At 46.6% G+C, this 12,919-nt stretch overlaps 1 protein-coding gene across 7 annotated transcripts in view; it reads left to right on the forward strand.

Moving 5' to 3' along the window:
- The window catches only part of Kank1 (KN motif and ankyrin repeat domains 1), a 190,125-nt gene that overhangs the window by 120,058 nt on the left and 57,148 nt on the right, over positions 1–12,919 (forward strand). The window lies entirely within an intron of this gene.

Raw genomic sequence — 12,919 nt, forward strand, 5'->3', positions numbered from 1 at the left:
CCTGCCTCTGCCTCCCAAGTGCTGGGATTAAAGGCGTGCGCCGCCACGCCCGGCTGTATATGCATTTTCTGATAAGGTTTATGATATACCCTTCCTCATACTGCCTTCAAATATCATTTTAATGGCTTGCCATCTATCCTTGGCTATATTATAACTTCCTGTGATACTTAAATCCACACTGCTTCCGTAGAAAAAGATTGGATTTTGCTGTTCTGTTTTGTTTTTAATTGTATGGTCTTGTTTGTTTGATTTTCCTCCTAAAATATTGGTCGAGACTTTAAGGCTCTTCCATTAGAATTTGAGTGAAAGCAAATGATTTTTTTTTAAATTGCTATTACTTTTAGTTTGTGTGGGTGTGGGTGTGTGTGGTGGGTGTTTTATCTGTGTGCTTGTCTGTGCACTACATGCATTTCTGGTACCTTAGGAGGTCAGAAGGAGGTACAGGCGATTGTGAGCCACCATGCAGATGGATGCTAGGACTTCATCTCAGGTCCTCGGGAAGAGCATCCAGTACTCCTAACTTCTCAACTATCTATCCAGCCCACAGAGAATCTTTTTACCTTTGATTGGCTTTGCCTGTGAGACCAGGAAGCTGCTGGTGTGGGATGTACTTACCATCGTGTAGCACATATCTCCTTCCACCATCTCTCTAGTTATTCCCCATGGAGAGTCTGTGGTGAGAGCCCTCAGCTTCTACAACAGGGAAGTGGAATAGAGGGGACTCTGGCCTTGGAGGCCTGAAGATAAACTGTGGCATCTCCTGGGGAAGTGGTTACGCCAAGTACCGGTTTTGGAACCAGCATGGCCACTCTGATTCAGTCACCATGGCAGTACTATGGTTTTGTGGTAAAGTTCCAGTCCTTTTGTCAGAAGAATCAATTCCTATTAACCCTGGGGAAAAGGATTTGGGTCTTATTCTGAAACATTTAAGAGGTTAAGCTGGGTACGGTGGCACATACCTGCAGTTCTAGCCCTTGAGAGGCTGACACCAGAGATCACAAAATCAGGGCCTGTCTGGCCAAACAGTGAGTTCAAGGTCAGCTATGCCTTTATAGTTGTCCATCCGAGTGCTGAAGCATAGAGTTCGGGAACCAAGCGTTTCCACTTAGTTCACTCAGAGCATCATCCACTTAGTTCACTCAGAGCAGTAAGCACTAAGAACTGAGTGACTCCATTCTTCTCCTGTCCCACGGGTACACACAGCAGAGATGAGAAGCATTAGCTCCATCTGCGGTCCCCCCAGTAGGTAATACAGGGAGTGACATAGAGATGCTCTTGTAGTCCAAGGAAATCCCTGGAGGAGGAAAGGCTCTGCTTGATCCGGGGCACAGCACCTTCTGCTTTCGGGCTATGCTGTACCACCAAATGAAGGTGCAAGGCCACTTGGCTGGGTGTCCTTCTCCTTTTATGTTTTTAGCTGCATCACAGTCATTTCCTTATCTCTTTTATCTTTGATTATAGATCATCCTGATATATAGAAAAATGTGTGTGCAGGGCTGAGAGTGTAGACCAGTGGTCTTGCCCGGTAATCCTGGAAACCTGAGTTCAGTCCCAGCACTCTATAAACCAAGCCTGGTGGTGTACACCTATGATCCTAGCAGGAGGTAGAGGCAGGAGGATGAGAAATTGGACACCCTCAGCTACATAGTGAGCTAGAGGCTAACCCACTCCACATTAGAACTTGTCTTTAAATGTAAATTTCATCTTATATACATCTTATAATTTACCTTCTCATACAAAACTCAAAAATGTAGACAAGAAATGGAGCGGTATTGTGTGGTGGCGCATGCCTTTAATCCCAGCACTTGGGAGGCAGAGGCAGGTGAATTTCTGAGTTCGAGGTCAGCCTGGTCTACAGTGTGAGTTCCAGGACAGCCTGGTCTACAGAGTGAGTTCCAGGACAGCCAGGGCTATACAGAGAAACCCTGTCTTGAAAAACAAAACAAAACAAACAAACAAAAAGTACAGAAATTATGTCTCAACATACCTGAGTTCAGACTATGTCTGTTATTCTTAACAACCCATTTATTTATCATCTTAACAATCTTCAGAGTCTCTCCCTTACACTGTAAGTGTTCTGGTCACTTTGTCTCAAGACCCAGGAGAAAATTAAGTGAGGAGACAGAGGAGACAGCAACTTAGTGAACTTATAAAGGTCTGTAGTAACAGCCACGACACGAATGGACCTGCAGAGGGTGGGTTTGGTCCAGGAACGCCCTGTCGGACCCCAAACCTGTGTGGCACAAGTCGTCCAGATGTGGGTGCTTCATCCAGCTCTGACCCTGGATGCTCCTGCTCCTTGCCTGAGTTACAGTGGCATCAGTGGCTCCAGCTTTGAGCATGGCTGTGATGAGTTGGAGGTACTGGGGAGCAAGAGAAACCACCTGGGTTCCCAAGGACTTTAATGTGCCTGCTCATGCGAACATTTAGGAGTGGAATTTCCAGAGCTAGCTCCTCAGGGGCCATGAGGACAGGAATTCGGGCCAGAGGACAAGATAAAGAGGAAGTGAGTAAGGTCCCTTTCCCGTCTGCCTCCATCCTGGGGGTGGGATGGGATTATGAACCGTCTCCTTTACTCTCCTGAACAAGACCAGGGATGCTTCTGACTAGCTCGTGAGACTGTTTCCACCCCGCCAATCTCCTCAAGTACAGAGGCAGTAATTTGGATGTTCTCTGCCCTCCAAGTAATTTCAGCGACCCGGAGAGGTTCTGTTCACTCAGCGTTTACATCTGGTACGCATGTCTGTGCTTCAGGAATGCATTTGTGCATCTGTAAGGCCACCTCCGATAAAAAGTATGTATGTTAATATACAATACTTTTTCCAGTGCTCCCTGTCCTTTCCTTCTTCATTAAAAAAAAAAAAAAGAGGAATTTTTAATTTTATGGCTTCGAACTTTTAAACTTATTTTTTATTAATGTATGTAACTTACATTTGGCTGTATTAACCTCTGTGTGCTACACACACACACACACACACACACACACACACACACTAATTTGAGATTCTGACATTACAGCACAGCACTGATAAGAACTTCATTTGTAGCTTGCTGGCATTTGTTTGGAGGTGTTAAGAGGCGGTTCTAGAAGGTTCCTTGAGTCCAGCTACGTTTTTGACTGAAAGTGTTCTTCTGCCATGTGCTTCAGTCAGCCTGATTGGTACATGCCAAGCTTGGGGTAGGGCAGTGGGTAATGGGTGCTCGGCCTAACCCAGGATGAAAAGTTGAAACCATTCTTGGTTACTTTCCCCCAGTGTCTGCTGTCTGCAGGAACTGAGCTCCTGAGATCAGAAGTACTAAGCCAAGAAGAGCAAGAGAAAACGCAGGAGCCGCTGTTGAACGGCTCAGATTTGATGTCAGCTCCACACCTACCCAAAGCACATTTGCTGTCCACAGAGAGATTTTTGGTGTGTCATTTGGTGGATGTGTTCAGTGTATGCAAAGCAATAAAACTGGGAATGGTCGGTCTGTTACACATTTCCCTCCCATGTTCTTGCTAGCCATATTTGTAGGACATAAACAGGCTTCGTCTTCTTTTTCTTGCTCACCTACCTCTTGGAATTTATTTATAGGAAGTTACTGGGAAAGTACACAAAGCACTCTGTCAAATTATCTCTGTCAAAATGTTGCAATGTTAAGATATTCTAAATAGTGATCTAGGCAGGTCGAACAATACGGAACAAATATGAAAGAATGCTGTGCAGCAGGTAATAAGAGAAATAGTTATTGTCTCAAATTGCTTGTATTATAGTGGTTTGGGGGACGTGCACAATCGTACATGTGTGCTTGTGTGTGTGTGTGTGTGTGTGTGTGTGTGTGTGTGTGTGTGTATTTCTATTTGGTCTTTTGAGACAGGGTTTCTCTGTGTAGCCCTGGCTGGCCTAGAACTTACTCTGTAGAGCAGACTGGCCTTGAACCCAGAGATCTGCCTACCTCTGTCTCTGCCTCCACATATTGGGATTAAAGATTTGTACCACCATGCCCAGCTACAGTGTTACACATTAGAAAGTAACCTTTGGAGATAAACACGCGCATATACAAGCACAGGGAAGAGCCGGGAAGCTGTAGGAAGCACACGCTCTCACGGTTGGTTTCTCTGCCCCGTGAGATGCTTAGCGATCGTTTATCAGTGTTTGACAGGATTGTCTTTGCTGAAGACTGAGCACTCTGTGCTGTGTGTGGAGACCCTGTGTGCACTCACCTATCAGTGTTCTGGGTTGCCACCTGCTGGGTATTGTGACCAATTAATTCTGCAGGGAGCACTGGGACACAAATATCTTTTCTAGTTCCTGTTTCCAGGTTTTGTTTTGTTTTGTTTTGTGGTCAGTATTTTCTGGGTCTTTTCTATGTCTTGAATTAGAAGAGCCTCCTATAGTCTTCCCTGGTAACTACACTAGGACAGAAGCAGACCTGTTTCTCTGCCGCCCACTGCACCAAGGATGTGACTTGTTAGTGTGGGGGTTGTGGGGTGATGGCTCATTAGAGCTCTCCTCTAGTTCAGCCTTGCTTGACATCTGTACTGGTCCTTTCACGCTGAGAGCGTTCACCAAGTAACACTTTATAAAGTGCCTCTCAGGCACTTAGCCTCTGTTACATTAACCCTAAATAAATAGAAGCTTGTTTGTTCTTTGAACACACACACACACACACACACACACACACACACACATGAGATTTCTGTCTAGCGTAACCAAACCTTTCTGAACCCGGAGGCTAGTGGTAGCTTTGGTGTATTCTTCTTTGTGACTTCCAAAGAAGATCCAGTGTCCTTCCCCTCATAGTGCATCACTTTTTAAGGCCTGTAAGCCTCAAAAGCACAAGCATGAACCTGTTTAATTTAGCCTGTAGCATCCCATGCTGTCTGATACCACATGCTGTAAGGTCTAATATTGGTTTAAAGAAACCACCAAAAGCCAGGCTTCCTCGGAATAGCTTCTGAATCACTGGGAAGCATTGCATTAAGATCCTGGACCCTTTCTGGCTCCTGGTGTCTTGGAACTTAGTTTCATCTGGATCAATCTTCCTGGCAAGTTGTGATGTTAGAAACCTCCTCTGTACATCCGGGGTCTCCTGGAAGCTTGTTAAAGGACAGACTGCTGCTAGGCATGGCCCTCAGAGACCATGCCCACCCCTTTTATTGAACATAGATACTTTCTCACATAATACATTCTGAATATGGTCTCCCCCTCCCTCTACTCCTCCCGGGTCCTCCACACCTCCCCTCCCATCCGGATCCACTCCCTCTCTGTCTCTCATTAGAAAAGAACAGGCATCTCACAGTATTACTAAAATAGAACAAAATGAAGCGCAATAAGATAAAACAAAAACTGTCACACTGGAGTTGGCCTACACAAACTGAAGAGAAAGAGCCCGAGAGCAGGCACAAGACTCAGAGACTCACTCATTTGCACACTCAGGAGTCCCATGAAAACACTAAACTGCAGTGTCTTTTACAAAATTCTGGGTGGCGGGGAACCAAATACACTGCTACTGCTGTTTTGGGAACTCTACTCTAATAAATGCCATTTTAAGCTTTGTGACTGGTCTCTACTTAGTGATGGCAGCTCCAGTAATAGTATGAATCAGGTGAGGGGTAATCTTAGAGTCACTGGAGAATATAGTCCTAGAGGAAATAGAGGGGAACCTTTCTCTTAGAGCAGTAAATAAGAACATTTTACATCATTTAAACAGGGCATACACACACACACACACACACACACACACACACACAGAGTCTTTCCAAATACACAAGCTGGGTTCGCTTACATCTGTGCTGGTAGTCTTGTTTTTAACCTCTGACGAGGAAACAATACTGATACTTTAACTCATGAACCACTGCCAGACAGAATTCTTTGTCAGCAGGAGCAAGACACCAGTGATCTGGCCATACTTATAAATCAAAGTTTAGTTTCCCTTAGAATTGTTTTCCCCAAGACAACTGCAGAGGGACCAACACAGGTCAGAAGATGCCATGTCACTGTGCTTGACCCGAGGTTTGGGGATGGTTTCCTCCAAGTCAACGAGAAGTAGAGAGGTGTTCGTGAAGGCAGAGGAGCTGCATGCCTGCTCCTGACTTTCACCTGCCTGCTCTCCGTAGTCTGTTACTTACGGAGGCAGGAGCACAGTTGGTCATCCCTATCAGATGAACTTTCACCAGAAAGTTTCCTGGAAAGAAACTGCACAAGCGTTAGTTCTTATTACACATACCAGGAAGCCGTGCCTGCCCAGCAACCCAGCTGGAGTGGAGCCAGGGCGGGGCTCTGAAAACATCTGGGGGCTCCCAGGTGGTGTTGACCTGCCCACTGATCCTACACGCGCTGAGAAGGATACTGGTGTCCTTTTGTGATGTCGGGTGGATGTGGATGAGCAATGGGGCTCTCTGAGTGGGTTCGGCACACCCACAGCCCCGTGAGACAAAGTACACAAGGCAGCAGATGTTATCGTGGGAACTTTTCAAGTCAGGGAGGCAGAAAAGTGAGCTTTTGGTGCAGCTGATCACCAAGTATACTAGGAACCTACATTTTTCTCTGTTCCCAAAGCACAGATCTCCAGCTAGCTTACCTCAGAGAAGATGGGTGGGTGGGTGTCGCCTTTGCTCAGTTCAGAATCAGACTGGCTTATGATGTTCAAACATGGAATGAATGGGTGGATTGGTGGATGTATAGATGGATGGATGGATGGATGTCTGGGTAGATGGATGAATGGGTAGGTGGATGGATGGATGGATGGATGGATGGATGGATGGATGGATGGATGGATGAGTGGATGGGTGAGTGGATGGGTGAGTGGATGGATGGATGGATGGGTGGGTAGGTGGGTGAGTGGATGGATGGATGGGTGAGTGAATGGATGGATGGGTGGGTGAGTGGATGGATGGGTGGGTGGATGGGTGAGTGGATGGATGGATGGGTGAGTGGATGGATGGATGGGTGGGTAGATGGGTGAGTGGATGGATGGATGGGTGGGTGGATGGGTGAGTGAATGGAAGATTAAACTTGTCCACTGGTGCTTACTTTGTTTTTTCCTTAGTGTCTGCATTTTAGTTGGTTTCTGTGATAAACACATAGCTGTGTCAACAAACATAGCATAAAATACCCCAATAATCAAGCCCCAGCCTTCTTTCTACATTAAAAATGAAAGCCAGTGTCTAGGTCATTTACATCTTGATCCATAGTAAAGATCTCTCTCCCTGTCCCGGTCTCTCCCCCCTCTTTCTTCCCTGTCTCTCTCCCCCCCCCCACCTCTTTTCCCTCTTTCCCTCCCTCTCCCACACAAAGAAAACTATCTGCTATAGATGAAGGGGCCACATGAGATTGGAGCATACTGAAAACAAGGAAGGGCCAGTTAACTATGCCTCCTCCCAGATGCAGGGAAGCCAGTAAGTCCAGGAAACCCCTGGGAGAGAATCTGATTCTGAACTGTGGCCACGCTCTGGCATACTTTTAATCGTTGCTGTTAATTTGATTGTCGACAGCCTTTGCACAGTTCTGCAGGGATCTGTAGGCAGTTGTATGCAGTGTGACGCAGGTTAGGTTTTCAGGCTTGGTTGAAAACTGACTTGAATCATTGAGCTGTGCACTTTTTAAAATTAGAGCAGAAGCCTTTACGCATCTGTGTGCCCGGTTGCTTTTGGTAGTCTGCTTCCTCCTCTTTGAGTCTCCTTAGGCTGTGTTGCCGTCTCGCTTCGTTCGCAGCCCTTTCTGTCTAGAGGCAGAATGAGTCAAGGCATCCATTCACGGAGCCTGTGTATCCTGGTGCAGGGTTTGAAAGGGGCATCCCGTGTTGGTACATGCACGTTCCCTTGTGGGAAAGCCTTTATGGCTCTTTCTGCTAATCTCTTAAGGGAGAGGCAGGCTCTGCTGTACCTGATCAGGTCCTGCAACTGTGTGACCTGGGTACGTCCCAAGCCTCTGCTACTTTGTAAAGGAATGGATTTTTAGCATTTTACAGGTTCTTAGGAGAGGTAAACAAGGTGATAAGTGTATTTTAATTAAAACTGTCCAGAATGTAGCATAATGGCACCAGTTTCTTTCAGATTTTAACACTTGAAACAAGAATATGTCTTAGAGTAAACACAATCCCTCTTCCTCCTCCTCTCCCCTTCCTCTCTCTCTCTTACTCTCCTCCCTCCTCCTCTCCCTCCTCCTTTCCTACTTTCCCTTCTGTCCTCCTCCTCTCCCTTTTCCTCTCCTCTCTTCTTCCTCTCCTCCCTCCTCCTCTCCCTCCTCCTTTCCCTCCTTCTCCTCTCCCTCCTTCTCTCCCTCCTTCTCTCCCTCTGCCCTTCCCTCCCTCTTCCTCTCCTCTCTCCTCCTCTTCCTCCTCCTTTCCCTCCTCCTTTCCCTCCTCTCTTTCCTTCTCTCCCTCTTCCTCTCCCTCTTCCTCTCCCTCCTCCTCCTCTTTTTCTTATGGTGCTGAGAATCAAACTCAGGACCTTAACTTTCTAAACACTGCTGTTCCACAAGCATTACCCTCACGAGTCCCATGTAGTAAGCATTTTATCTTTTAACTTTTTGTTTATTTTTATGTGTGGATGTTTTATTTGCATGTATGACTGTGTACCACATGCATGCAGTACCCACAGAGGCCAGAAGAGGGTGTTGGATCCCCTAGGACTAAAATTATAGATGATTGTGAGCCATTGTATGGGTACTGGGAATCAAACCTGTGCCCTCTGGAAGAACATCCAGTAAACTTAACCTCTGAGCCATCTCTCCTGTCCTGGCTATCATTTTATCATCATTTAATAGAAAATATGGTTTCAGATCGTCAGCATTAAATGGTATGTCTTACAGTAGGTGATGTCTCTGATTTCAGCCTTAAGAAGTCCTAGCAAGGGGTGAAATCAGGTTAGCTGCATCCATCCATCATGGTCCTAAGCAACTTGGTGACACTGATACTTTACAGAGCTAATCCTGCCTGCCCCTCTCCCCCTCCCCTCCCCTCCCCCTCCCCTTCTCATTTCCCCTTCCCCCTCCCCCTCCCCCTCCCTCTCCCATGAACTGTTTCACTTCAGCTGATGTCAACTATTTGTGAGGTCAACCCGGGCAGCATTTATCTTCTTCACTGAACTACACTTGAACCACTCCAGTCTCTGGAAATAAGGCGAGAAGGTGCAGTCTTTATTTTCTCTATTGAAGCATTTCTCCCCACCCCCCCAACCAAAAGATCTGCTTTTCTGTAAGGAACAGAATTGAGCCACAGTTGCACCTCCTAAGAGTTAGTGGTCGGCCCTTCCCTCTGAGAGAGAAAAGCAATGCTTTAATTCCTCTGTAATGAAGGAGAGGGCCGTGGCCATGTTCTCTGCTTTCTTCAATGGGCTGATCTAAGACTCAGCATTTCATTAGTCCTTACAGTCGCAGGCCACCTGTCAGGTGGGGTAACACCTGGGAGAGATGACTCCCCAATTTACAGCTGTTCTCAACACAGACACTGCCAGTCTCCGCATCCCGTGACGAGTGCCTCGTTATTTAATCTGGGACATGTTTGTAGCGCCTAATTTTAGGCTTCCTTCTTTTTATTGTATTGTTCTGTTTTAGGAGAGGGTGGGAGAGACCAATTTGGATCTGAGATAAAGATCTTCCAGGTAAGACAGGCTCAGGAGAGAAAAAGAGAGGGAGAGGGAGAGAGGGAGGAGAAGAGAGAGGGAAGAAGAGGAGGAGGAAGAAGAGGAGGAGGAAGAGGAGGAGGAGGAGGAGGAGGAGGAGGAGAGAGAGAGAGAGAGAGAGAGAGAGAGAGAGAGAGAGAGAGAATATGAATATGAGTGTTGGGCCAAAGTTTATGAAGCTTGGCTAGGAAGATTCTGGGCTCCTCTCCATTCAAATACCTTGACACATACTTCATTCACTCCTAACACCCACAGCTTGTCTCTTCTTGTCTTCTGTTTGCCCTCAACAGGTTAAATGGTGGTATTTACAAGCCACTCGGGATTGACACAAGAGTACAAACCTTCGAGGCCGCCTAGGCTAGAAAACAGGGTTCTGGCTGAGGTGTTTTTTCTTTGGTTGGTTTTTGTGCAGTAGCCTTTAAAAGTATGACACGGTGACAAGTCCAGAAGCTTGGCTTCTTCCCTGACTCCCTCCTTCCCCTCTCCTCCCTCCGGTCTCCCCAGGCCTTACATTCTTTTTTATAAAGCCGGACCTGGCAGACATCCATAGTCACTTCTGTTCTGGAAAGCTAATGTTCCCTCTGTCCCCAAAGCCTGCCTTCTAACCCAGCCAGCTCTCACTGTGCACAGTTCACTGCCTTGCAAGCTCAGGGCCTGTTTCCCAGGAAGCACAGAGAGATTAGAGCCATCCTCCAGGGTGTGTAGAAGCTGGGAACCAGCAGGGAGTGGAAGGCACAGGATCTGGTCTCTGAGCACAGCACTCTGCTGTTATTGGAAGAGCGTGCAGGTGGGCATGCCCCCCAGAAACAGCCTAACCACAGAATGCTACGAACAGTGAGAATGTCACTAGTTAAGGAGCAAGGTTCATGCCCTGTGTGATCACAGTCAACAGCCACCTTTCTCTTCATTCTTACAGGGATTAGGGACGTGCTGGGTCTTCAGGAGGTAGCCTGACAGTTGCCTGTCACATGGGATTTGTATTCTTGCATCTCCCTTTTCAAAGCAAATAAAGCCCAAATGACAAGGTGATTCCAGACACTGGTTTATTTTTATTGAGGAGGAGGGGCAGGGGCAGGGGCAGGGGCAGGGGCAGGAGCACGGTGATTGTTTGGTTTCAGACCACAAGGTACTGAGGTGTATACTTTATATATCAAAGCAGACCTGGGCTCTAGAATACTTGCTCTAGCTCTGTCCTCCCACTCCTGCTCTCCCTCTTTCCCCCATTCCTCTCTCTCTCTCTCTCTCTCTCTCTCTCTCTCTCTCTCTCTCTCTCTCTCTCTGCCTTTCTCTGTCTCTCCTACCTTCTCAGCTCCCCTCCCCATGCCCTGAATAAACTCTATTCTCTACTTAAAAAAAAAAAAAAGGTAGACCAGGCCTCCAGGTTCTCCCAGCATCCCTCAGTCCTTACCTGGCATACCCTGCCCCCAACCCTGACCTTTCCAGCTCAGGGTCTGAGCTGCCCTTCCCCCAAAGTCTCTGCCCTGTATCATCCAGACATTTTGGTCTCCTGCCCTCTCCTTCTCCTTTTCTTATCTCTGCGCATGCACCCTTTCTCTCTCTCTTCTCCTGCTCCCCCCATGGCGACTTCCCTGGCCTCCTTTCTTAGAGCCAGAGAACTTGCTGGTCCGATAGCAGTTTCCCAATAAACTTGCCTTTAATATATTCTAATTTGGCTTGAATTGGCTCATTTCACTGACAGAAATAACATGATGATGATGATGATGGGGATGGGGATGTTGATGTGATGATGGTGGTGGTGATGATGATGATAGAGGAAGTAACAAAGGAGCCAGCAGTAGCATCACATCTTCAGCCAGGGACGATCACTGGTGGTTGTGGACATCCTGGTTCACTTACTTCTGGGTTTCAATTAAATGCACAAATGCACGAAAGAAAGAAAGAAAGAAAGAAAGAAAGAAAGAAAGAAAGAAAGAAAGAAAGAAAGAAAGAAAGAAAGAAAGAAAGAAAGAAAACAAATTTGGGTTTAGGATTTGATCAGTAGCATCTTTTTTCAAAATCGGTGATACTTAAAATCATGCTGTACCAAGGCCTGTGACATTTGATTCTAACTGCAGTTGGAGATTAATGAATGGTGGCCGTTCTCGGCATTATGCATGCTAGTATCACATTGGTTTGTGTGAGCGGGTGTGGACACAGACACAGAACGCTTACTGTTAATCTTAAGGTTCCATTTATTCATGTTGCGTGTTCAATGTGTGAGCACGCATGTGTGGAAGTCAGAAGACTGCCCTTGGGGGTCAACTCTCTCCTTCCACACTATCGAGGCAGGGCCTCTTTCCTGTCTTCTGCTGGCCTGCGTGCTGCAGGCTACGTGGCCCATGAACTTCTACCCATTCTCCTGTCTCCACCTCCTACCTCACAGGAGGGGTTACTGGGTCTATAATAATTTGAGCCACCACGCCTGGCTTTTGATGTGGGCTCCTGGGACTGAACTCAGGTCCTTAGGCTTGCTAGCAGCAAGGTTTCTTACTTTCTAAATCCTCTCGCCCGCCCTGTCTTGGTTCTTAAAAGTCAACTTGCCTTGAGTATTTTACCATATTCTCAACAAATCTACGGGATCGCAGTGGCCGCACCGGGTGACGTATGTTTCTGCTGCCCTTTTAGCATGCCTGTTTCTGGGAAGTCATTTAGCTTCTGGGCTGACACCAGTTCCCTGTGAGGTGTGTTTCTTCTGGCTTTATAGGTCTGGAGTTAACAATGGGTAGGCAGTGTTTCTGGGTATAATTATTTGCTTACTTTGCCCAGTGTCTTTTAGAAGCATTTTTCAGAAGCATCGGTTAGAACAGTCTTTCTTTCCCTGGACCTAGCTTGTTTCATGTTTGTTTCAAAGTTTGTTACTTGTGTGTCTCTGTGCAGTAACCGGAGGTAACTTGTAAAATCAGAAGTGTGCTGTGTCGTATTGTATCAGGTGTTTACGACTACTGTCATGCTGTCATTTGAAGCTTGCCTAACAGAGCATCGAGAGATTCGGAAGGTTTGGGTCGTTTTGTTTTAAGAAGGAACTGATTGCACTGGATTGGTATTTTAGCAAAGTGGGACTGGAAAAAAAGATTTGATATTTAAGAATTTGTACAAAGTTTATCTTTAAGGGATAGGACATATGACACAAGAACTGCTTTGAAATTGCAAGTGGGCCAGGCAGTGGTGGCACACGCCTTTAATCCCAGCACTTGGGAGGCAGAGGCAGGTGGATTTCTGAGTTCAAGGACAGCCTGGTCTACAAAGTGAGTTCCAGGACAGCCAGGGCTACACAGAGAAACCCTGTCTCGAAAAACCAGAGAAAGAAAGAAAGAA

This window comes from Mus pahari, chromosome 1 (assembly GCF_900095145.1).
Source record: "Mus pahari chromosome 1, PAHARI_EIJ_v1.1, whole genome shotgun sequence".
In the NCBI taxonomy this organism is placed as follows: Eukaryota; Metazoa; Chordata; class Mammalia; order Rodentia; family Muridae; genus Mus; species Mus pahari.